The sequence below is a fragment of the Megalopta genalis genome, chromosome 7, assembly GCF_051020955.1.
Source record: "Megalopta genalis isolate 19385.01 chromosome 7, iyMegGena1_principal, whole genome shotgun sequence".
In the NCBI taxonomy this organism is placed as follows: domain Eukaryota; kingdom Metazoa; phylum Arthropoda; class Insecta; order Hymenoptera; family Halictidae; genus Megalopta; species Megalopta genalis.
In genome coordinates this window covers 7,243,972-7,267,953 of record NC_135019.1, presented here as the reverse complement: position 1 = coordinate 7,267,953, position 23,982 = coordinate 7,243,972, and positions in this window count along the sequence as shown.

Sequence of the window (23,982 nt, the reverse complement as noted above, 5' to 3'; positions counted from 1 at the left end):
AGACAAAATAAATATTAGTAATAAAATCGTTAATTTTATAAAACAAAACCGTCTTTTTGATCCAATATTTTAACAGCGACGCTTACTCTGTGTTCGAAGAAAAGTATACTCGTCGTCGCATGATTCTTGCGACACATACAGGGGCGCGCTCTGAAAAAGAAGCGCCACAGCTAATTGGTTAACAAGTCGAAGTAGATTACGTTGCCTCGGGAAATAAAATGCGACGATATTGAGGAAAGATATTCTGTCAACGGAGCACGAGGCAAACAAAGATTGCCAAAAGCGTCGAAACACAATAAGTACAGCAGGGGTGGAAGGAGTCCCGAATTCGTTGCGTCTGGTTACACCCTATTCCAGGCGCCTCTTGACTCGTATTTAACTTTCAAATATATTTTATGCCCTTTGAATCGTAATGCTTCCATGGATTCGCTATTCCATATAAAATCGTTAATTTTATCAAACAAAACCGCCTCTTTGATCCAATATTTTAACAGCGACGCTTACTCTGCGTTCGACGAGTATACTCGTCGTCGCTCGATCCTCGCGACACACATAGGTGCGCGCTCTGAAAAGGAGGCGCCACAGCCAACTGGTTAAAGCTCGAAGAAGCTGGACCGGACAGTGTTCCGAATTGAGCGAGCACGATGCCTCCGATGACGTCGAGCGGATTGACACCGAGAAGGGTACATCATTATCCTGCGGGTAGATTGGCTCGCGCCAAGATCGGCCGGATAAACGTGCTCGTTAAGGGCCGGCCGTGCGGGGGTGGCATAGTGGGTAACCTAATGGGAAACACGTTCCGCGCCGGCATGGCATTCGCGAGGCGAACGATAAAAATACGAGGAACGTGACGGCTGGGCTTATGGTAACGCGCATCCCGTTGAAAGCGAACTGGCTCGTTAACGCTGATCGCTTTGCATACTCATTATGACGTAAATACACCCACGCGCCTAATAACGTGTCTATTATGGACACCAATTGATCCGCTCGGACGGGTTCGCCTATTGTCTCAGCCGTCGGGTGAACGTTCGTTTAACAATTAGAATTGAACGCCAGAAAATTGGAGGGGAGGGTACCGCTCGCGAGAATTTATTTATCGAAATCTACGTAGCCGCGAAATTTCTGTAACTTTCTACGACGTCGGGATCCTAAATCAACTTGTTAATGATTTGCTATGAAACAACATTGCGTGAAATAAATTTTCTAATTTGCTCGACAGGCACTCGAAATTTATGAGAAATTATTTTTATACGTTTGATTTTTTGAAAATTTCCGGTTCGAAATTATGTTGGCACTTTCTACGGAAACGTGCGAGACATTTCGTTCGCAGAGTTAAAGTATTATAGTTTTGGAGCATTGTCGTAAATAGACGATAGATTTTATGCATTTACGACGAAAGGGTTGAGACGATTGATAAATATCAATACGATAGTTTCAGTCGATTAAAATTATCATAAATTTTATAATACCGACGCACACACAAGAAAATTTTAATTTGCTCAAAGATCCACAATCTAGTCGCAAGTGTTAACAATTTTCGCGATTGTATAGAAAATAATATTTTCATAAAACCGCGAGTGTTTTTATATTGGGTTGGTAACTAAGTAATTGCCGATTTGTTCGATGAAATAAAAAATTTTGTTTTACTTGGAACGAAGTTTAATCTGTAATGTATCTTCCATTTTGTTCGATGACCTTTTGCCATCTCTCTGACAACTTGAAAATTCCACGCTCGTAGAAAGTCTGATCCTTTTCGGCCAAAAACTGAGTTAAGTGAGATTTTACAGGGTCATCGTCATTAAAAGTTTTACCACGAAGGGAGTTGTCCAGGGATCGAAATAAGTGGTAATCCGATGGCGCGAGATCAGGGCTATATGGTGGGTGTAACATCAATTCCCAACCAATATCCATGAATTTTTGCCGAGTGGACAAAGACGTGTGCGGCCTGGCATTGTCCTGCTGGAAAATGACACCTTTACGATTGACCAATTCTGGTCGCTTTTCCTTGACCGCTGCATTCAATTTGTCCAGTTGCTAACATTCGCGGATAATATAATATGTATAATAATAATAATATAATAATATATAATATAGTATAATATAATATAATATAATATAATATAATATAATATAATATAATATAATATAATATAATATAATATAATATTATAATATATACTAATAATATAATATATAATAATAATAATAATAATAATTTTATAATATAACATTTACGGATATCATAAAAATGGGAGCGAGAGACATCTCTAACTGAAATCGGCAATTACTTAGTTGCCAACCCAATAGTTCGATCGGTTTCCAAGTTCACCAATTTGGCATAACCGTGCCAGGGAGGTGGAACGACTGCTTCGTCCGCCGTCTTACGTGTCTTATTGTTCCGTGAAGGATCGAGAAGCTTAAAGGAAGACAAGACAAGAAGAATCAATTAGTCACTCTCGCATAATTTCTCTTTCATCGTAAAGAACCCCGTGGCAGGTTACACCCATGCGTCGTTTGTACTGTCCGTAGGCGTTACCAAGCTGGCTAATCGGTACATCACGCTAATAGTGACGCTATTTCGGCACTCGTTAACGCGACACGGCTCTAATTGAGCCTTACAGGATCTAAAGTTAAACGGCTGGTCGTTATACAAATTGCACGGCCATGCATCTTCGGGCTCGTTGCGCGACGGCGGCGGGCTCTGACGAATTTCTAAAAACGCGTACGTACCCCGCGGCGGCCGGCGATCGATGGAAAATCAATTGATAAATTCTCCATTGATCCGTCCGGTTGGGTGTTGCCGCCTCGGATCCCGCGGGAATAGCATTCTGCATATAGCATCGTCGTTTTATAAATTCAGAGACGATTTAATAATTAAATTGATTTGATACATTTGCATTTGCACCTCTTATATTATTAGTGCGCCAAAATGATCTAATAATAGGGGGGATGTTCGTTATGAAAATGAGCATCGGCAAGCTGTCTTGACCAAAATAAATCGGACATGAGTAATTCTATTTGCGTTAGGACGAAACTATGATTACGAAGTTAGCGTGATGCAACGATAAATTTCGGTTGAATAAGCGTGCGTGGTGTAGTACGAATGAAATGTAATCGTTAATCTAAGTTATTATGATAACAGAAAATTTATATCCATTCGTTCTATTCCGTAAACTGTTTTAAATTTCGTATATGTTATTCGACGAATAAAGTTTGATCCAATGTTTATATGTTCAGAAGCGGCAGAAGCATGAACGAGGAATGCAGTCATTGTCTTCATGTTTTGATCTTATAAATAATTTTATACGGCAATTTCAGCCACAGAGCGGGACGCGGCCCGTTATTTTTAGACGTTTCAAGTCTCCTCAACTATTACGGATTCGTTGTTTTATGAGGCGTTGTCAGAGAAAGTTTATCGCGCGAGGAAATAGCCTTGACGAAAGTTATTCGAGTTACGACGAGAAGCGGAAACGGGTATCGACCGGATCTGAGAACGGTTATGGAGTCTGACAAAGTAGCACTTAACGGGTTGTAAAGCAAGATGAAAGTGATAGGAATAAAAATCGAGGAACACCCGCTCGTTCCGCGTAACAATGCAATTAAGGCTGAGCATCGATACACGCGAAACGAGACACTGCATCGAAGACTGGTCGATCCGGAACATGCTTCGCGCGTTATTATAAATATCCCGAATTAATTTCAGTCAGGATAACACGGTAATATTTTACTCGAACCGCTTCCTTTTCGCGGCATCGATCTTTTCGGGCGAACCGATTTTGACAGTTGATATAAATGAACGGTTACAAAATGAAATTTATTTCCATGTTTAACCCTTGAAATCGCGTATTCGAAATCGAATTCGCGAATCTAATATACATTTCGACCGAGTTGATAAACGAAAATTAATTTTGCGATGCAGCCTCGGTGTCGCGGATAGGGATAGTAAAAGTTTCAATCCGTAAATAGTTCTATCGATACACATTAAATAACTATAGACAAAGGTTAAATTCGTATAAACCCGCTCGATAGAATTTCTGTTCTATCGGACTGCATGTTTAATTGCATTTCGATCGGTTTCCGCGCCGATTGTCTGTCAAAATTGCTTAAGACTGTTACGCGAGTTTTACATCGTAACTACAAAAATTTTTAAGTACAAAAACATATTTTCGGGGAAACTGCATTAATCGTTCAATGGAGATTTCATATATTTTCTTTTTCTTAAATCATACTTTCCGAAGAAAACTACTAAATCGAATCAAAATTGACAATTCGCATGAACATTAAACTAAAATTTAAGAAATGAGCGGAAATATTTATTTACTGTTTCAATCACAATTTTCTGCATATTCTGTGATTAAAAAATTCCAAGTTTTCGTATAAATCCCAGTTGCTAATGCTCGCGATGCAAAGCGGATGCAACAAAATACAATTAATACCGATTACATACTTGGCATATTTTTGATAATAATTCTCCGAGGCAAATGAGCTTGACGGAGATCTTCTACTATCCGTCCTTAAATGTAAAATACTATAAAATTTAGAAATTCTATAAAATTTAGAAATTCTATAAAATTTAGAGAAATTCTATAAAATTTAGAAATTCTATAAAATTTAGAGATTCTATAAAATTTAGAAATTCTATAAAATTTAGAAATTCTATAAAATTTAGAAATTCTATACAATTTAGAAATTCTATAAAATTTAGAGATTCTATAAAATTTAGAAATTCTATAAAATTTAGAAATTCTATAAAACTTAGAAATTCTATACAATTTAGAAATTCTATAAAACTTAGAAATTCTATAAAATTTAGAAATTCTATAAAATTTAGAAATGCTATAAAATTTAGAAATTCTATAAAATTTAGAAATTCTATACAATTTAGAAATTCTATAAAACTTAGAAATTCTATAAAATTTAGAAATTCTATAAAACTTAGAAATTCTATACAATTTAGAAATTCTATACAATTTAGAAATTCTATAAAACTTAGAAATTCTATAAAATTTAGAAATTCTATACAATTTAGAAATTCTATAAAACTTAGAAATTCTATAAAATTTAGAAATTCTATAAAATTTAGAAATGCTATAAAATTTAGAAATTCTATAAAACTTAGAAATTCTATAAAATTTAGAAATTCTATAAAATTAGTAGACGCCAGGCTTTTTCGCAGCACCATGTAGCAGGGTCCCAGCAGCTGGATCTGGCTCCAGTACCGGACAAGCGAAAGACGCGCAAGGAGATTCAGACACGAATACTCAGACGGTCCTAAATCTTCTCGGTTGCTGGGCCTCTTTATTTTGCCTCGCGGAGGCGTCGTTGCGCGACCCGCGGCTTTCGTTACGCACGTGTGAACGGAAACGTCGACTCTTAAACGCTTCGGTTCTTAAGCGCGTCGCAAGACTCACCGTTTCCATGCCTTTTAATTGCCTGTCGTTTCGTCGACCGGCCGGCATCGTCGCAGCGGCTTTCACGGCTGTTTCGGGCGTACGACTTGCTTGTTAATTTGTAAACGTCGATACGGGGGACTGTACACCTTCGTGATATTTATCGGAGGCTCCGATGCTTCGTTTTATATAGACGATTATAAAGATGAGAGCAGAAAATAAGCATATAAAAAGATACGTATTATAAGCTCGAGGTAAAAATTGTAAGCACAAGGTAAAAATATAAAAAGATGAGCATTATAAGCACAAGATAAAAAGATAAAAGAATGGAAATTATAAATACGAGGTAAATATTGTAAGCACAAGGTAAAAATATAAAAAGATGAACATTATAAGCAAAGGTAAAAAGATAAAAAAATGGAAATTATAAATACGAGGTAAAAATTGTAAGCACAAGGTAAAAATATGAAAAGATAAACATTATAAGCACAAGATAAAAAGATAAAAAAATGGAAATTATAAATACGAGGTAAAAATTGTAAGCACAAGGTAAAAATATAAAAAGATGAGCATTATAAGCACAAGATAAAAAGATAAAAAAATGGAAATTATAAATACGAGGTAAAAATTGTAAGCACAAGGTAAAAATATGAAAAGATAAACATTATAAGCACAAGATAAAAAGATAAAAAAATGGTAATTATAAATACGAGGTAGAAATTGTAAGTACAAGGTAAAAATATAGAAACATAAACATTATAAGCACAAGATAAAAAGATAAAAAAAATAGAAATTATAAATACGAGATAAAAATTATATAAGCATAAGATAAAAGTTATATACAGAATATAAAAATTGAATTTGTATAAGTAATTGCTATGTTAGCAAAATGTGGAATGAATCTTGCAAAGTGACAGATTGAATTCTTAGATTTATTTATTTCTTACTTCATTTTAAACTTTGTTATGCTTTATTCGTTATCGTTATTATTTCATTTAATCCTGAATATAAAATTTAAATAACTTTTCTAAAGTTTAAATAACTTTCAATGAGAGATAAGTATCACTGACATTTTATCGTATTTTTCTAGCAATTTAGAAATAGTTAGCACGTTCCAGCATTTATCTATCGAATAATCAAAAATTTATCCATTACAAGCGAGAAGTCCAAAAGATGTTTCTAATAATTCAGAATAAATTGTTTACGTCGAAATCTTGACTTCATTTTCTAAAATCCTGCACTAATCTGTTGCATAAACGACGGCTTATTTATAGTTTTATTTATGCAAGAGCGCGAATAAAGATTTGCAAAGAGTGCAGTGGAAAATTGCTAACTTTCCGCAGATTGTTTTAAGTAGAAACAGACAGCGACGCACAAACGCGCCGGCAAAGCGATATTTAACGATACAGACGAAGCGTTTCATGTTTCCAGTTGATTTTTCCGTAAAGAGACAACAACTATTACGCTACCTTGTGATTCTAGCTTCTGTTTTTTAACGGCTCGCAAAGAACGACACGTGGCCTCGAACTTTTCGACAGTGGTATATGCTCGATGACTCGTTTTTACTTTTTTCTTCCATTCTTCTTCCTTTTTGCCACCCTCCGACAATTTGTCCTCGCGGTCCTCTTCCGCCTCCATGCTTTCGAGCACTTCTTTTTCTTCGCTAGCCAGCGTTTGTGCTCCCCGGTGATTTACAACGAAACGTCATGTCGGAAGTTAAAGGAGATATTAAAGAGCAACAGAATTTTTCAGAAATATATTTCAGGGTGCCAAATGTCCACCGTGAAACTTCTATAAATAACAATTCGATGCCTGGCAATTTAAAAAGGGAATACAATTTAAACAGGCACAAAAATTTGTGAACCGTAAAAACATCAGTCAAATGTTTGTACGAATTAGAACCATTTTTCTGACATTAACCCGAAATTGTAACATTAAATATTTATTGAAAGACGAATTGTCGACGTCATTTTAGAATCTCAGTATTTTGTTTTTCTTTTATTGTTGATTGCAAATGCGATAAAAATATCGATTTTTAACAGTACAATGAAGTAGATTCATCAAGATCCGAAGAATTCAAGTTTTCTAACATTCGTAGAAGAATTATAAACTTAAATCGCAATTTTTCTAAACACTTTCAAACATTTTTAATCGATCGTCTTCGAATATTCCGCAAGCTGTATACAGGGTGTTCCAAAAATGTCTCGCAATCCGCAAACGAGAGATTCCTCAGATCATTCGAAGTGACTTTTTCCTTAGCGAAAATGCGATCCGCGGCTTCGTTTACGAGTTATTAACGAAAAACAGTGACCAATGAGAGGCGAGCTCGGGCTGGCGCGAGGCTGCGGCCGTCTCGCGCCAGTTGATATCGTCTCTCATTGGTCAACGGTTTTTCGCTAATAACTCGTAAACAAAGCCGCGAATTGAATTTTTGCTAAGGAAAAAGTTACTTCAAATAACCTCAGGATCCTCTCATTTCCGGATTGCAAGACATCTTTGGGACACCTCGTATATAACTATATATGCAACGTTAAAAAGATCCGAACAACAATTTCCCCGAATTTCTCGAAAATAAAACGAACGACTTCGCTAAATCAGCAAACACCCTTCGTAAAAAGAGCCGAGGTCGAGCATTCGGCTCTTCTCGCGCGATCCCGAAGCATCCCCGCAAACATCCCCGCAAACAACCATAGTCCGAATTCCCATGGTCACCTTGGCGTCCCTTGGCCTCGTAAAAGCCTTGAGCGCATAGAGCACTGCTATTTGATATTCCGTCGGGAGGCCGGGAGGGCCAGCGATCCCCGATTCCCGGAGTCAGAGGCTCGCCGACCCCGGTTCTATGAAGAACACGGGTTCCCTTCAGCCTCGAGACATTCGAATTCATCAACGAGGAAAAGAGAGACGTTGCGGCCTGGTCTGACAAGCCGCGGGGTCTACGTTCCGTCAAAAAGGGACACGATGCTGCGCCTGCGTTTCTAAAGATAGCAGCCCCCGTTACGAGCCACCGGAGGGAGAGCGCCGCCACGGTAGAGAGGGGCACAGGGGATGAACGGAGCGGCGGCGGCGGCAGAGGGTGGGAAGGAGGGTCCAGAAATTCGCGATTGGCGGCGTAGCTCGCGGAGCAGGCCCAGAAGGGGTGCGTGCGCGAAGGTGAAACGGCGGAAAGCAGAAATCGATGGTTAGCAAATTGGTGGGCGTCGTGAAAACCGAGACGGCGCGCGCTCCACGGTAATGGATTAACCGGCCCTAACCCCCGTGGCCTAACCCTCCCGTAGGACAAATTGCAGCCGGCGAGTAGGTGGCGCCGCGTTACCTGTCCGCGAACCGAAAACCGCCCGTTCCTGCCGCAACCCGGCATTAGCCGTTCCGGCACACGCCGAATCGCCGGCCGCGTAATTGCAACCTGCGCGACGGCGGACGGTTCATCGCGACAGGAAACCGGACAGCCCACCGCATTCGCTCGAAAAGGGTTGCGCGAGCTTAAACCGCGGGGTTGTTGCCGCTCCATTACCGTTGCAACAAATTGTTGCTGTTAGACCGCGCCGGCCATCGTGAATCAATGGCAAGTGATATTGAATGAACACCAGCTGCTGCGCCGGCGGAAGAAGCTGAATATTTTAGCGTGTCGACCGATGGAAACGGCCCGCGACCCATTCACGTCGGCTCATTCGGCAATCTTTTATGAAACTGCTTTTTCAGGAAACCACGTAATCGCTGGATTCGTTTCGTTATAACGCTATTGCGCGTGCTTGCGCTTCGATGTTCGCATTTATCGAAGACAATTCTTGCGGAACGAAGTAGAAGAAAGGTTGATGAACAAATTGCGGTGCTGGCGATGCGAAGACCGGGTTTGATGCCTTGGTAATTTCAAAATTGGTCAGACTCGGAAAAAGTTGTGAACAAATGATCGATACTTTTTGTGTGCCACGCGACGGATCTGGACGATTCTGTTTGAAAATTGTTTCGTGTCTCAGGTTTGCGAATCGTAGAAATAGAATAAGAAAATCGACGAATATTTGCGAGTTAATTTCCATTCCTAAAGTGAATTTACACGAGGAAAAAGAATTGAGTGATACGTATCTATGTAGATTCTACGTATTTTCAAAGCTTCAGAATTTTTTGAATTTCTGGGTTAACGATCATCTGTTGAAAGCTGTGCAAAATGGAAAGTAGGCCGATATAGAATAAGAAAATCGACGAATATTTGCGAATTGATTTCCATTCCTAAAGTAAATTTACGCGAGGAGAAAGAATTAAGTGATACGTATCTATGTAGCCGTGCAAAATGGAAACACTGTAGGCCGAAGAAGAACTACAACAATTTCTCCGTAATTCGCGCTCGGATTACGCTGAAAAACGGACAATTTGGGAAGAGGAAATACGATTTGTATAGTTACCGATTGTCAATAACTGTAGAAACGAAACGCAAAGCTCGAATCTCTTCTCTCTCGTATCTCTTCTTCCCAAATTGTCTATTTTTGTGTGCAATCTCAGCGCGAATTAGGGAGAAATCGTGGACGTGTGACATCCGAATTGCCTTCGATAGTATCATGTGGCCTTCGAATTGCCGATTTTTATAGTTACCGATTGTCAACAACTATAAAAACGAGACGCAAAGCTCGAATAATCGCATCTCCTCAAATTGTAAATTGAGAATTCCGTGCTGCAAATTCTTGAAATTGTATCTTTGCAAATTCTGAAATTACTGTATTTTGGATTTAGATTTAAAATGGCGTCCGGTGCGAAGAGTTAATTGATGATTCGGGCGAGTGAATCAAATGGAAACGTGCTGTAAATTCTTGAAATTGTATCTTTGCAAATTCTGAAATTACTGTATTTTGGATTTAGAGTTAAAATGGCGTCCGGTGCGAAGAGTTAATTGATCTTCGAGCGAGTGAATCAAATGGAAACGTGCTGTAAATTCCGTGCTGTAAATTCTTGAAAACTGTATCTTTGCAAATTCCGAAATTACTGTATGTTGGATTTAGAGTTAAAATGGCGTCCGGTGCGAAAAGTTAATTGATGATTCGGGCGAGTGAATCAAATGGAAACGTGCTGTAAATTCCATGCTGTAAATTCTCGAAACTGTATCTTTGCAAATTCCGAAATTCCAGTATTTTGGATCAAGAGTTAAAACGGCGTCCGGTGCGAGGAGTTAATTGATGTTCGGGCGAGTGAATCAAATGGAAACGTTGAGGACGTGCCATGTGTCGGAAGAACGTGCGATAATTCTGTCGGTTTAACTATGGTGTCTCGCGAGGACATTAAACGGAGCCTTAACTAACATAATCGAATGGGACACGGCTAAACGGGTGCTATCTTGGGAGGAAGCCCGAGGTCGAGGAGCGGCGGGCGTCCTCGGCGTTAAATGGGACATGCTTCCAATTATGCGTGAAATGAAGGCGGCGATACGTGCCTCTGCCTGCCAGCCAGCAGGCCGCGCGAACGTCCGTGCCACGATATCGTTCGCGTAGGTGTGCTCGTGGGAAGCACAAATCGTTCGCCGCACGGGTCCGCGCGTCCCGTTGAAACGCGTTTAATCGGCTTTTAATTATGATACATAGCCGCCGCGATTTATACACCGCCATTTTCCACAGCGGGATTATGCACCCGGCCGCGGCTCCGGCCATCGCAGCGGATAAATTTAATAACGAGAGTTACAACGACGACCGCGGCGACCGGCGTCGAATCATTAGGCTGTGTTAGAAATTAGTGTGTGCGACGTCTATCGCATCGGGAAAAGAATCGGCGCTGGAGAGAACAATGACTGTGTCTGACCATAAATTCGTGGCGCGATGTGCTTCGAATAAATTTTTGCCCGATCCGTCGGTTGATGGAATTGTGAGACATTTCGAAAGTATTTAGAACGTCTTAATTCGCTATTTCATTGGCTCGCGGTGTGCTTCGTCGTCTACTATCGTACATCTTCCTAAAGAGACCAGGCCGAAAATAAGCTAATGAAATTTAAACATTAAAACCACAGCGACGAGATATTCAACGGACTATTAATTAATAATACGCGGACCGCGGATCTGTATGCATTTATAGGAACGGTTTTATAGGGCAGAAGGAAAGCTCTGTATTAACAGAAATCGATACGTTTCTCCTATTTTCGCTTGCGAAGGTGCTCTAGCTCTAATGCAATCAATTTCTCCCTATTTTCCCATGCTCCGCGATTCCGCAAAAAATTCGCGACCGGTATCGTCCCCCTAATCACCGTCGCGTTCGTCGCGCGAACGGGACGAGCTTTCGGAAACCACCGGCCTTTCAATAAATTAGAAAGGAGGAGTAGTACACACGTCGATCGACATCGCGCATGTCGCGGCAAGATAAAATACTTACGAAACCACGGCCGCTTTGTATGCGATCAGCCGCTCCCATCGGATCGGTAAGAGGCGATAAATGTTTTTCCGCGAGCAGATACGGGCGTAATTGTTCGTGACCGTTCGCTCGGTCGGCCGCAGGTTATCGATACCAACTGTCCTGCACGAGTGCACACGTGTGCCCGAACCAACACGTACGCTTTCCGCCTACGACGGCTCGTAGATCGACGCCGCATGGAAGCCGAGGAAGCTCCTCGCCGCGGTTAACGCTCGAGGCGCATGGTAATCACGAACCCGATTGATTAGCCGACAAAGTCGTGCCGACAAATTAGAGGAATGCCATCCTACGTTCCTGCTCGGCCTCCCCCTCGTGGCTCGTCGCATATATACATATACATATATACACACCAGGCTACGTTCTGCTCGTGGACGAGGCGGAAAGATTATCTGATTTGACGTGTGTGCGTACGTGTGCGACGTTCCCGCCCACACAGGCATTTCTTCTTCTTCTTCTTCTCTGTCCACCGCGAAACACGTCGCGTTTTCTCTTCGATAGTTACACCGAAAATACATTTTTGTCCGATCTTTCGCCGATCGCCGACGAGACTTCTATTCGCGAGTTTCGAATCAGTTTCGAATCAGGCCAATTTTTCCGGATACAATAACTCTACTCTTAGGAAGTGAATATATTAAAGCGTGAACCGATTATCGCGACAGCCGTCAATTAAACATCAATCTACATCTAAATATCTGAATATGCATTTGGATGATGTTTTTGTCAAGCGGCGGCAAAGCTTGGTGAATTTAATTCAGCGAATTAATACGTTGATTGAGTTGTTGTATTTTTGAAATCTAGTCCGAGAGTTCACTTGGCCGTGCGGATATTAACTTTCCCGGCTAAGAATTTTGATTATTGGATCGTATTTATAACCATTGTGCGCCGCGATGCTCTTCGTCGATGTTTTGCGTTGATAACTCTTGCGTGTTTGCGATAGAACGAAATTCCCAAATGTGTCCAAATCCTAAAAATGTCTCGATAACTGAAAAGGGGCGATTCCAGAGGTCATTTGAAGTAACTTTTTCCTTAGCGAGAATTCAATCCGTGGCTTCGTTTACGAGTTATTAACGAAAAAAGAGTGACCAATGAGAGGCCAGCTCGGCTGGCGCGAGGCGGCTCAGCCAACGGCGCACGAAGCCCAGTTCCGCTCATTGGCTCACCTCGCGCCAGCCGTGTCCGCTTCTCATCGGCCACTGTTTTTCGTTGATAATTCGTAAACAAAGCAGCGGATTGCAATCTTGCTAAGGAAAAAGTTACTTCAAATGACCTCGGTGATTGATTTCCGGAACGCGAGACACTTTTGGGTCACCCGGTGTAATAATTCATAAAATGGAAGATTGTATACTTATCCGAGCATTAATTACATTCCAAATAAAATCAAGATATTAAATATTAAATTTCATCAAAATGTCTGTTTTGCTGAGCCGGGTGTATTATAAATAGATAAAGTTCGCGTGGTCATAATTGCATTTGGACTAGAAAATCGATTGCCCGATCCTCCAATATTCAAATTAGTTATTGAACAAATATTTTTTACATATGTAAAAAATATTAAATAATATTATTTAATATTACTATATAAATAGTAAATAATTACTATATATATAATAATTATAAAATAATATTATATTAATATTATATAATAATTACTATTTATAAATATATATATATATATATAAATAATTACTAATAAATATATTACTATTATAGTAGTAATATATTTATTAGTAATTATTTATATATTTATATATTTATATATATAGTAATTATTATATAATATTAATATAATATTATTATATAATAATTATATATATAGTAATTATTTATATAAAACGATTTACTCTTCAAGATAACAAAGATGAAATCTGGCACTCTAACTAAGTAATTGTTCCATTGTCCAAATATTCACATTTAAATTCACATTTATTCTGAATAATGGAGGCTAATATTACTGTCTAATCCTATCACCGTTGCATGCATGTACATACGTACAGTTGTAACAACGCGTGCGTTCGTTTCCAACGAGCCGAAAAAGGGATCACAGCGCGGCCCGAAATTGTGCTTCCACTTTCCTCGGCTTTATTAATAAATCACTGAGAAAACGGAAGTGAAGGAGCCTCCCGTCGCTAATTCCCGCGTTTACCCAAACGGGCACAGCTGGCACGGTCGGCTAATTAATTTTTTCCGATCAGAAGCTATCAGAGTGGCGCGAAGGAATGCGTGAGAGTCGAGGGTGTCGTCGGTACACTTCAAAGCGATCAGATTTGTCTTGCTATTCGGATTCAGGAGGCAGGCCGAAGGAAGTCGAAGAGAGGGTTGCGAAGATCGACTTCGGACAAGTCCACGACTTTTCAACAATATATCAAGGATACATCTGTATCGTTATTTGTACTGAAAGCGATGAATAGATCGCGGATTTTACGCATATAGAACAGAAATGTGAAGATCAAATGCAAAACTGGAGAAACATTAGAAGAATCTTTTTTTATTTTTTTTTTAAAGCGTTGTAACATTAATCATTAATTTCAACTGATCGGAATTATTAAAAGAGATAAAGTATTTTCATTTGACTTACATTTTCTGCGCAAGGTTATTTATATATATTTATTTTATTAATTATTATTTATTTTATATACTTATTTATATATTTTGCGTAAAGGTGCGCTGTCTAGCGATAAAACTTAAATTTTATGCATTTAGTATAAAAATAAATAGGCGAAGGATTATAAATAACTAAGATAAAACTGGATAAGCATTTAAGATACGAATGAACAGGTTAAATTTCGATTTTATGTACTCAGGGTAAAAATTGAACAGGCAAATTCTTAAACATTTGAAACGATTAAAGAATTGAAAGAATTTGCAGACATGTTTGTTGCAATTGATATAGAAAATATATTTATTTTCATAAATATACACAATTCAATAAGAAGCAGTGTCACTTTAGATCAATTGAATATTTTTTGGGCACAAATTAGACTCAAAGATCTAACTTTGCAAGTCACTAAAAATTCAAATTGTTTAAAGCAAAATGTTGTCATCCTTTTCGTCGAAAGAACATTAAACACGATCGAAGTCGTTTGGTTGTAAAAATTTCTGATGCGAAGCGCGAGGGTGAGTCGAATCATGATTGCGGAGGCTCGCGTAAAAATAGACGAATATCCGGCTGTCCGAAACACGCCTAAATACGTCTCGAAAATATTCTATGGCGTAACGGGCGAATGGTACAAAGGATTCGGCGGAAACGTCGGCTATACGACTGAATCCTACAAATAATCCCGCCGTTGCGTCGGTACGCTTCGATGGGTGCATAAATGCCGCGCTCGTTCGAGCATGAGTTACTTGTGTCTCGAATCGCCCACACCGATCTCCGTGTTTCACTGTTATCAAAAGGAAATCGGGACTTGACAAGGAACGAGACGGCAAATCGTCGAGACCGTTAGAGCGCAAACGCGCGTAAGTTCTTCGTTGTTGCGGACGGCGGACCAATTTTCCGAAAAACAAGCGATTAATCCGCAAAACGAGCAGCAATCTACTTCTATATTATTTCTTCCACGTCTACACAATTTACATCAAAATCGTGAAATATGATCGACAACGTTATCAATACGATAGATACGACAATAATTAACTTTTTTACTTTACACTTGTCACGATTCTGAGATAGAATTTTCTTCCAATTTTCCGAAAAACAAACGATTAATCCGCGAAACGAGCAGTAATCTACTTCTATATTATTTCTTCCACGTCTACACAATTTACTTCCAAATTGTGAAATTTGATCCACAACATTATCAATACGACGGATATGACAGCAATTAATTTTTTCACCTTACACTTGTCACGATTCTGAGATAAAATTTCCTTCCAATTTTCCGAAAAACAAACGATTAATCTGCGAACCGAGCAGCAATCTACTTCTATATTATTTCTTCCACGTCTACACAATTTACTTCCAAATTGTGAAATTTGATCCACAACGTTATCAATACGACGGATATGACAGCAATTAATTTTTTCACCTTACACTTGTCACGATTCTGAGATAAAATTTCCTTCCAATTTTCCGAAAAACAAACGATTAATCCGCGAACCGAGCAGCAATCTACTTCTATATTATTTCTTCCACGTCTACACAATTTACTTCCAAATCGTGAAATTTGATCGACAACGTTATCAATACCATAGATACGACAATAATTAATTTTTTCACTTTACATCAGTCACGACTCTGAGATAAAATTTTCTTCCAAGAAAAATTCGATGTCCTCGGAAATAAATATTAAAACACTGATTGCTTCTTTATATTTATTATAAAAATAATTATAATAATATTATCGATAAATATTTTTAGCATTTGTTGCGGCTAGACTGCGGATCTTCGTGCAAAATAAAAATGTTCTACCTGAGCTGCAGGAAACAGAAGTTACGTACAAATGTATTTTCTGTTTTAATCATTTTTATAGATGAAAAACAATGAAACAACATTTTAAGATTTTTCTAACGTTGTCACCGTTTCGTATATTTCGCTTGCTCATTGTTGCTACAATTCGTACAATCGGCAGTCCAGTTATGACTAACAGGATCGATGTACGTAATCATTTACGCGAGGATCGATAGCCCAGAATTATGTGCACCTCGATAAAACGAAAACGGAATAGCGAATCCATGAAAGCATTAAGATTCAAAGGGCATAAAATATATTTGAAAGTTAAATACGAGTCAAGAGGCGCCTGGAATAGGGTGTAACCAGACGCAACGAATTCGGGACTCCTTCCACCCCTGCTGTACTTATTGTGTTTCGACGCTTTTGGCAATCTTTGTTTGCCTCGTGCTCCGTTGACAGAATATCTTTCCTCAATTTCGTCGCATTTTATTTCCCGAGGCAACGTAATCTAGTTCGACTTGTTAACCAATTAGCTGTGGCGCTTCTTTTTCAGAGCGCGCCCCTGTATGTGTCGCAAGAATCATGCGACGACGAGTATACTTTTCTTCGAACACGGAGTAAGCGTCGCTGTTAAAATATTGTATCAAAAAGACGGTTTTGTTTTATAAAATTAACGATTTTATTACTAATATTTATTTATTCTCTTAACGTTAACATATACTGCATGCATAATAAACGAAAACGCAGGGAAAATCAAATACTTGTAAAAGTTACAAATTCAAAAATTCAAAATCAGTTGCACGTCGAACACCAATATCGTGATCCTTTTCTAATCTTATTTTTATAACAATGTAAACACCTTCGTATAGGATCGGCCTCAAAGTATTCTAAACATCTTGAAATTTGAGAATATGTTTCTGTTTTCACTAAATTAGTACTTAAAAATTAAAAAATTTAAATTACAATTTAAATAGCCAATGATCACTGCTTTTTACGCACGAGTATACTCGTCGACGAATATACTTGACCTCGACGAGTATGCTCGTCGTGACACAAAATACTGCCACTTCTCCATGACGAGTATACTCGTCGAGCACAGCAAACTAGTTAAATGAACTGTCTCAGTTTTTGAGTATGTACTATAGAATCCCGTAAACGAATATTTTGCTTCTCAACTGTCGACAGAAAATGTGTCGGCATCCGCTGCTAGTCTTAACCTTTTAGGCACGACGCGCCACTATAGTGGCTTCCACGGATGTCATCTCTCTGAACGATGCACCACTATAGTGGCTTTCGCGGATGTCATCTCTCTGAACGATGCACCACTATAGTGGCTTACTCTAGTAGCTCACTCGGTCATCGTTTGAATCAAATAATCGTCTTCATATGCATTGTTTCACACTTCCTTTGTCTTCGCATCGATTTACAATATACAGACTTACCTTTACAATATAACTGTTAACAATATAACTGTACCTTAACGATATACAGACACTCTGTACAGTACATATCAGACTCTGCCGTCTGTTGCGTCCAGAGACAAGGGCCATAAAAAGGTCCCACCATTGGGGAAACCCTCTCAGGCCCCAACAAGGGTCAAGGCAGACACCCCCCTCCAAGGGGTGATTCGTGCCTTGACCAATAATAAACAATCTACCTCCATCCACGGGTGCTCTTCCACGACTTTCCAGCGTTGGAAGAGCATTCTTCCACCAGCGCTCGCAGAGAGTACAACACAAAAAATAAAGTTCTCTAAGACTACTAGAGACCCTTCCACGTCATTAATTTGCCGTAGGAAGCGCGAACCGAGCGTACAATAGTTCGGTCGCGCATGTACGTTAGGAGACTAACCGAACGTACGGACAAAACACCGTCCAGAGAAATAGCCTCGCGCAGAATTCAGCCGTACCTAAAAGGTTAAATCTGAGTCGACCCTTTTCAAGACGAAACCAAAGGAAATTCAGCACGCTCGCGAGATGATCCACTGCCTCGACAAGATTCCCAGAATCAGCGCACACCAAATTGACTCTTCCGCGACCAAAAAATCAGCACCACCCGTTTCTCCGACTCGTCGTCCTTCCTCCTTTCGAGGCAGCGCACAATGGCCGCGCGATTCTCGAGGATTCCCCGATTCGTGTATGAGTAGAAGAGGGGTAGGTCGAGAGAGGGCTGCTATTGTTCCGGTGTAGCCTTAATGCGCGCCGTTGTAAACAGCGTTACAATGGAATAACTTCGTTAGCATAATCGCGTCACAGAGTCGCCTGGCGCCCCGGCCTCTCCCGCTCCACTGCACCCCTTTTGGATTTTACGGGTGGTTTCCCTTCGGACAGCCTCGTGGGCGGACCCGATCCGATCCGCTCCTGCGTTTAACCGTCGCTCAAGTATTATTCATTGTCGCGATTGAATCGTTTATCTCGTTGCTGCTCTCGTGACTGTCCGGGAGACCGTTGTCGGTGACTGTGTATACACAAACCTCGACAATCCTCTTCCCGACCATTGGAAACGCTAAATGACGATGACCTTTGACTTACCACCGTCCCGGATCATTTAAAGAAATTAAATTCTTGTCGAATGGAACTCGCGTTACAGTAAATTCTCCCTAATTTAGCTTGTAAACAAAAATGAACAATTTGGGAAGAAGAGATACGATTATTCGAGCCGCGCAACTCGTTTTTATATAGTTGCCGATTGTTAATAATTATATTGTTTTATATTATATTTTATATATTGTAGTTTTATATTATATTATATTTATATTATATTGTTAATATATATTATTATAATTATAATTGTTATTATTAATAGTTGTTATTATAATTATAATTATAATTGTCAACAAGTATAAAAACGAGGTGCAAGGCTCGAATAATCGTATTTCCTCTTCCCAAAAATTTCATTTTTGTTTATAAGCTGAAGGGAAATTAGGGAGAATTTTTACTGTAACTTGTAAGCAATCGGAAGGAACAGCGTTTAGGCACATTTATCCTTCTGTGAACTTATTTATTATGTTAAAGAGAACATGTCTGTTGCTGCTTGCGACGAGCGTCTATTAAAATTAACAAATATAATTGCACATAGATTCGGCAGACAAGATTAAAGGATCACCCTTTGTGCCCGACAAAAAACTGTAACTTCGTTAAAAGCTATTACAAAATCATGACGTTCTTTCAATTGAAACTTAAAGTCTCTACTTCATAATAACATATTTTCATTTTTAATATCGTTTATCTCGACGGCCGTGATATCTCAAATCTGAGGACACATTCGTGATACCGAAAATGTGCAAAGCTTAACGCCCTCTGTGGAGTTGTAACAATTTTTTTTTGAACATATTGTTCACAACATCGTAAAGTTCCGACTTTCCCCTTTAATTTAGGGGCCGAATCGAGTCGCTACGATTTTTTCTCGCGAAGTTACAGCTGTTCGAAGATCGACAACTTTTCGGTGAGAAATTACTGATCCTTCGATTTCGTTGTCGAACGAATATTAGAAAAAACACAAAAACATATATAAATAAAGAATATATACAAATAAAAACAGACCTACGGTTGACTTAAAACAGTTTTATAACGCCCAATGATCCGCGGTCTGCGTCGCTCTTACGTTTTCGAGCAACGATCTAAACGAACATTTAAGTCATCATTTTGCCATTTGGTCGAAGATGGACCGGCAAACAAATTCGCCAGCGTCAATCACGATTTGTTTCCCCGATTTTGAAGTTCCCGGATAATTCTCGGCGCCGGCCAAGATCAAATTAAGGCGAGCTTCGAACGAGTACATTAGCGCCGCGTCAGGAGTCCAGCGCGAAATGATTACCGTTGATCACGGTGGTCCGCGGACAGCCCCGGCGGAATACACTCTCGATGATCGCTCGTCCATCAACGTGAATAGCAAGCGGCACGATCATCAACGCGTCGGGCAACGTTTGCGTTCGCCCTTGGTCCCCGGCTGCGCAGCGCAAATTGACGCGGAAGCCGGGTTGTCGAGCTGCGAACGAGAGTGACGAGCGTTGCGAATGCACTGTTCGCTTAACATTTCCATTGTGATCGCAGCCCGAAGAAGGGCAAAGCGAAAAATGTCATGTACGCCGCCGGGATTCGGTTCGAGATTAATTCCATTCGGCCGTAGTCTGCGCGGGGCTCCCTAATTGCTGATGGAATATTGATTCGCGGCTGATCGTCGCGAGTCCCTGCCTCGATCGTCACGAAATACAGTGAATTTTCCCTAATTGGCGCTCAGATTGTGCACAGAAATGGAGAATTCCGGAAGAATAGATACGATTGTTCGAGCCTTATGGCTCGTTTTTATAGTCACCGATTGTCAACAACTATAAAAATGAGGCGCAATGCTCGAATAATCGTATCTTTTTCTCCCAAATTGTCCAATTGTCTTCCCAAATTTTTGCGCACAATCTGAGCATCGATTAGAGAGAATTGAATGAATGAAACGGCTGATCGCCGCGAGTCTCTGTCTCGATCGTCACGAAATACAGTGAATTCTCCCTAATTGGCGCTCAGATTGTGCACAGAAATGGAGAATTCCGGAAGAATAGATACGATTGTTCGAGCCTTATGGCTCGTTTTTATAGTCACCGATTGTCAACAACTATAAAAACGAGGCGCAATGCTCGAATAATCGTATCTTTTTCTCCCAAATTGTCCAATTGTCTTCCCAAATTTTTGCGCACAATCTGAGCATCGATTAGAGAGAATTGAATGAATGAAACGGCTGATCGCCGCGAGTCCCTGTCTCGATCGTCAGGAAATACAGTGAATTCTCCCTAATTGGCGCTCAGATTGTGCACAGAAATGGAGAATTCCGGAAGAGTAGATACGATTATTAGAGTCTTGCGACTCCTTTTTATAATTATCGATTGTCAACAAGTATAAAAACGAGCCGCAAGGCTCGAATAATCGTATCTTTTTCTCCCAAATTGTCCAATTGTCTTCCAAAATTTTTGCGCACAATCTGAGCGTCGATTAAGGAGAATTTAATGAATATTGGAGCACGGAGCGTGGAAATCGGTTCTTTCAGATTAAATTCGCAGAATCGAGTCAGCTATTCGAATGAACGAAATCGACGACATGACTGTAGGAACTCGAATGATGGAGCATAATAATGATCATCGTTTGCTGAAACCAGGCGATGTTGCCTCGTAACTAGACCACGGAACTTTATGGGAAATAGAAACTTCGTGGTTCGATTATACAATGCAGGAGTTACATAATAACGTGTTTCTCCTTTTAACCTTTATCGGATGTATGTCATCTCGTAAGTGACATTATACGTTAGGTCTGAATATCTGATGTCCAATAAGGATCAATTCGGTGATACAAAATTTACCGCTAACTCTTTTAGAACGGACATCGATATAGCGACGACGTCGGGAATGTATATCTTATCCAGACGTTGCAAATGTATAATTCGATTGTGTGCGTAACGAAAGATCAGAATATACATATTCTTCAAATTTTCTATTATATGCATATTTAAATATTTCGTGATCTATAGTTCCCTGAGAAAAATTCTATTGGGTTGGCAACTAAGTAATTGCCGATTTGTTCAATGAAATAAAAAATTTTTTTTACTTGGAATGAAGTTTAATCTGTAATGTATTTTCCATTTTGTTCGATGACCTTTTGCCATCTCTCTGACAACTTGAAAATTCCACGCTCGTAGAAAGTCTGATCCTTTTCGACCAAAAACTGAGTTAAGTGAGATTTTACAGCGTCATCGTCATTAAAAGTTTTACCACGAAGGGAGTTGTCCAGGGATCGAAATAAATGGTAATCCGATGGCGCGAGATCAGGGCTATATGATGGGTGTAACATCAATTCCTAACCAATATCCATGAATTTTTGCCGAGTGGACAAAGACGTGTGCGGCCTAGCATTGTCCTCGTGGAAAATAACATCTTTACGATTGACCAATTCTGGTCGCTTTTCCTTGTCCGCTGCATTCAATTTGTCCAGTTGCTAACATTCACGGATAATAAAAAATAACATAATAATAATAATAATAATAATTTTATAATAAAACATTTAAGGAGAGATATCATAAAAATGGGAGTGAGAGACATCTATAACTGAAATCGGCAATTACTTAGTTGCCAACTCAATACTTCAACGCTAAATCCTTATTTAATCGTATTTAACTATCGTTGCTTTATACCGTAGATAAGACTGCATTTATTTATACTTTTCGCCATTTGTATTATAGCAATTATGTATGGATCAAGAAATTCATGCGATCATTTTTTTTTTATGAAATCGCCTCGATAATTTCGGGAACATTGAAACAAAGAATGTGAAAGCGACGTTGCGATAATTTTCTCCGAAAATCCTGCGCGTAGAAAATCTCAACGAATCGAAACGTCGGCGGAAATAAAGAAATCGCACGGGGTACCATCCCCCCGGTTAAAAAAAATTAAGGGTAGTTCACGGTCGCGGCAGAAGGCGCGACGAAACGGCTGTCGGTTTTAGCGAGTTAAATTCGACACGCGATCGCCCCCGAAAAATCAAGATGACGGCAACCGAGCCCTGTCCGACGGGGACGAGAAAAACTCGCGCGAATTCGCGAGCCATTAGGGAGTTCCCCCCCGTTCTCCGTGGCTCTCGTGCCGATTTCAGCTTCTCCCGGGTTGGCGCGGCGCAACGAAAAATAATCTCTTTTCTTCTCGGTCTCCCCTTCTAGGCCGGAACGCCCGCTGCGGACGTCAAAATATGACAGCTCTCTCGGGTCACCACTTTCCGCGACAAGAGTTACGTTGAAGGGGGTTCCGACGAGCGATCATTAAAATAAAGCAGCGCTCCCGACCGCTTTCGGCTGCGGTCCGCTTCGCCGCTCTTTCCGAAACGCGTTCAGCCGAAAATAAACAACTTTTCGGAATAACGCGATTCACAGAGAAATTGCGCTATCTACTTTCGAGAATGTAAACAAACAGGAGATCAACGAATTCGAAGAATTCGACGCGGTCGGTTGAACCGGCAATCTTTAGATCAAATAGAAGATTTGTCAGCAGGATTAGAAAGTTATTAAGACATTTTGTTTCGCTAATGTTCAAAAGTAATTTCTATTGTAATATATTCGAAAGAACTGAATTTTACTAGACTGTTTAGAATGCAAAAAGCACCGTCCACTATGATGAATTTTAACTTTCTGGTTTCAGTTTCATTGATTATATTACTTTAATTTATTTGTAAATCATTTTGGGGGTTGATTTTCGGCGCTAAACGCGTTAATCAAATAATTCGCGAACATTTCTATGCGAACATTTCTACTAAACTAGTAAACGGAGAATTTAACCGAGATCCTCGTCTAAAAGCAGAAAATGGATGATTTTTCGAGAGTTAAGGCGCTTCATCCCCCGCCATTGGAGGCAGTCGTCCTTTAACACCGGGCGTTATGGTAATAGTTAACATACATATATTGATGATAAGCGAATTCCACGAGATTAAGTGGCAACACGGTTCGTACATTTTCCGTTTAAGTGGCTGAGAGCCACTGCGGTACGCGGTTAAGCTGACGGAAACGGTAAATGGTTCGCATCCAACCCCCTCGACGAGACGCTAATTCATATTCATAGGTGTAGCGTTTAGCATTGTGCCGCTGGATTCTCCGGAGAATTTGCTCGGCGAAGAACGTAGAGAAGGAGAAACATCAAGTTACATTAACTTGTCGCACCGACCACGCACACAGATTTGCCGATCGCGCGTCGCGTCGTTTCCCTCGGCATTTCGGCCTTCGCAGAAGTACTGGGTGTTCTAGAAACGTTCAACCGGTCCAAATACGAATAAACTTTTTTGTTTGAGCGAATCGAAAAGT